Source organism: Panicum virgatum, chromosome 6N (genome assembly GCF_016808335.1).
Source record: "Panicum virgatum strain AP13 chromosome 6N, P.virgatum_v5, whole genome shotgun sequence".
Lineage (NCBI taxonomy): Eukaryota > Viridiplantae > Streptophyta > Magnoliopsida > Poales > Poaceae > Panicum > Panicum virgatum.
The window spans coordinates 9,979,980-9,983,950 of NC_053150.1; positions in this window are offsets into that span (position 1 = coordinate 9,979,980).

Consider the following 3,971-nt stretch of genomic DNA (forward strand, 5'->3'; position numbering starts at 1 on the left):
CGGAGGAGGATGCGACTCCGCTTCCTCAAGTGCTGTTGCGAGTTCGGCGTTCGATCGAGGAGGCAACCTCCTCCGCCGAGGTGGCCTTCCGGCGGGAGTGGTCTGCGCTGGAGAGCGAGCGTCAGCGCCTCTCCGACTGGCACACCCGCCTGGAGGCGCTCACGAAGGCTGAAGCCTCCCACGCCGCGGAAACTCGGTCAAAGCTCAAGGCGGACCAAGAGGCCTACCGAGTCAACCTTAAGAAGGTGTTTGACCGAGAGCTCGCAGTGTCAAACCGAGAGAAATCCTTGGCGCAGCGGGAGCAGGACTTCACCCTGGAGGTTGTTGGCTTCGCTGCTCAACGGTCCGACCTCGAGGCCCACCTCGCAGCCCAGCAGTCAGAGCTGGAGACTCGCAGCGAGGACCTCGAGGTCCGGAGGCAGGAGCTCGACGTCTTCTCTACGACTCTGCAGGGATGGCGTGAACAACTGTAGGAAAGAGCCTGCCAGCTGACTGCCGACGAGGCAGATTTGGAGGAGGACCGGAAATCTCTCGCCAAGCGGGAGGCTCACGCCACCGGCATAGAGAAAGAGCTTGGGCGCCAGCGAGAGTCGCTCAAGAAGCGGAAGGTATATGCAGAGCAGAAGGAGGCCAAGCTGGAGGAGCGGTCCCGCGAACTCGAGGAGAGATCCCGCGAGCTCGAGGAGAGGTCCCGCGAGGTGGAGGTGGCCAAGGCGGCCTTGGACACCCGGGTGCAGGAGGCTGTCCGGGAGGCGGTCCGGAAGCATCAGGAAGACCAGCGCGTCGAGGCCCAGCGGATCGATGACTGGGCAAGCGAAGCAAGCCTGGCGCTGGTGCCACTTGGTCTGAGCCCGATCCAGGTGGCGGTGCCGCCAGCTTCGGTAGCTGACGCCCTCCCGGTGCTGAGTTCTGCTTCGGATAGGCTCCAGCGCCTGGGGCCAGTCCTTGCTGGACAGCTTGAGTCCGAGGGCCGTGAGCTGATCCGGCTGGTGGCGGAGCACATCCTGACCTGCCTCCGGAGCCACGACCCGACCATCTCGCTGGCGCCCGTGATCGATGGCCCTGTAGCGGAGACAGAGGCCACCGCTCGGGACAGCGTGCAGGAGGTCGTTGACTTCGTCGCCGCCTACTTCAAGCGAGAACCTGCAGACTCTTAAGCTGGGCATCGTATCTTTTTCTTTTTGCATTATGTAACAAACTTGTAATAGCTGAAATTTTTGAAGCAGAAAAAACTTCAACTTAGCTGTTTGTCAGTTGTTGATTTGCAATATGCAGCACCCCGGCGCCCTGGCCCTCTGGCAGACAGGTTCAGTTGCTTGGACCTGTCTGCCATCTGAGCCGTAGAAGATACTCCGGACCTCCTTGGCATAGGGCTGCATAGCCTGTAAGACGAGCAAGCGCCTTGTTCCCTGTGTAGTATACAGGAGTACAGATAGAATAATCAAATTTGCTTATATAGTAGCATCGATACTGCAACTTAGCTATTTGATGCATGCAGAATTCATCCACGATGTCTGGGACAAAGCGGATGCCCCGGGCCCCCTGGGAGAGAGACTCAGTCGCTTTGAGTCTGTCTACCATCAAGATTGGCTCTTATCCTGCATGAAAGCTTTGAAGCAGATACTCGGACCCCCTGGTAGGTAGGCTCAATGGCTTGAGACTGTCTACCACTGGCCAGGTTTTAACCTGTGTACCACTTCAAAGTTATAGCTTAGTAGCAGACCCGCGGGGCTCATTCCTGACCAATCCCAGGCTGGTACCAGGTCCAGGACTCTAGATGCGCAGGCCCAGGTAGCTCTGTGCTTGTTACAGAGTGGGGGAGTGCGTAGGCTTAGGGTCGGAACCAGGCTAAGGCGCTACGCAGGGCTCCGGACCACTCCAGGAAACATCACGATCTTTCCGGACCTGGCTTCATCGTCCCAGACCCTTCGCAGCAGTGGGTGAGGTCACTTTGCTGTGCTCGATCCTTTGAGATATAGTGTTGGACACACCGTGTTGGACTTAGGAAGCCAGCTCTTGAGCTGGGACGAGGTCCGGGCCCCCAATTACCCGGCTCCAGGTACTAGAGCACTCGTTACAGGGTGGTGGAGAGTGCAGGCTTTTGGGTACGGAACCAGCTAAGCGGCTACACTGGGCTCCGAACCACCCCAGAAAACAAGTACCCGCTCCCCAGAGTAGGTCTCTAGGGGTCCGGACCCCTCTCCAGCAGCAAAAGGGTCCGGACCTGTACGATAGTCCAGCAGCTCAATGCAGGTCTTAGTTGCAGCAACAAGTGTAGAGGTCCCGCGGGGGTTAGAAAAAAGCGAAAATTCTGAGAATCGAAATGCGTAATTTAACTTTGACACAAAGACAGAACTAGGAGAAAATCTTTCCTTTGCAATCTCGATGTACATGGCTTGCGCGATGGATGCCAGAGGCCGGGTTTATGAGGTCGGACCTCTACCGCTCTGAGCCGCACGTTAGCCGTTAGTGCGATGGATGCCAGAGGTCGGGTTTACGAGGGTGGCCCTCAACCGCTCCGGGCCGCACGCTAACTCTATCTTATTACAAAGGAAAAGTTATTTCCCTGCTCTGCCTAGGTGTAAAACTTACGCAGATGCTCTATGTTCCACGGGTTGGGCAGCGGCACTCCGTCTTCTGTGGCGAGGCAAACGCATCCGGGCCGGCATACCTCTGTAACCTTGAAAGGCCCCTCCCAGCTGGGGGAGAGTTTGTGGAGCCCCGCTCGGTTCAGGATCCGTCTGAGGACGAGGTCGCCAGCCCGGAGCTCCCTACTGTGCACGAACCGTTGATGATAGCGCCGGAGCGCCTGGTTGTAGCGTGCATTTCGGATTGCTGCTCGCCACCTTCGCTCGTCAACGAAGTCCACGTCGTCGCACCGCAGCTGCTCCTGCATGGATTCGTCAAAGGCCTGGACCCGTGGTGAGCCCAGGTGAATTTCTGGGGGAAGGCATGCTTCAGCCCCGTAGACCAGGAAGAACGGAGTCTCCCCGGTAGCTCGGCTGGGTGTGGTCCGGTTGCCCCATAGTACACACGGAAGCTCGTCAACCCATTTGGCACCATGCTTTTTCAAGCAGTTGTAGGTGTGGGTCTTGAGTCCCCTGAGGATCTCTGCATTCGTTCTCTCAACCTGTCCATTGCTGCGGGGATGTGCCACGGACGCAAAGCATAGCTGGATGCCGATGTCCTCACAGTACTCTTGGAAGAGTCTGCTTTTGAATTGGGTCCCGTTGTCCGCGATGATGCGGTTTGGGACGCCAAATCTGCACACAATGGACCTGAGGAATGCGACTGCTGATTTCTTAGTAATATTCACCACAGGAGTAACTTCCGGCCACTTGGTGAACTTGTCGATGGCGACATAGAGGAACCGGTATCCGCCGACAGCCCGGGGGAAAGGCCCCAGGATATCCACACCCCACACAGCGAATGACCATGAGGGTGGAATCATCTGCAGAGCTTGAGCTGGGGTGTGTATTTGTTTTGCATGGAACTGGCATGCTTTGCAGGACCTTACCAGCTCAGCCGCATCCTGGAGTGCTGTTGGCCAGTAGAAGCCATGCCGAAAGGCCTTGCCAACAAGCGTGCGAGAGGAGGAATGACTTCCGCACTCGCCTCCATGGATCTCCGCGAGCAGTTCGCGGCCCTCTCCCTGGGAAATGCATCGCATGAGGATTCCGTTGGCGCCACGGCGGTAGAGATCCCCTTCTACCACCGCGTAGCGTTTAGCCAATCAGACTATGCGCTCAGCGGACACATCGTCATCAGGGAGGATGTTATCCTTCAGGTAGTCCCGGATCTCGGAGATCCATGCATCGGGAGCTCCCAAAACAGGTGGGGGTGGCTCTGTGAGGACACCAGGTTCCTCAACAGAACACACAGCCCCGGTTGGGCACCATAGGTGGAATGCTGCCGGGACCGCTAGCTTCGAGGTGCCAGCTTGATCCCCCTCACCCGGCTTGGGAGGCTGG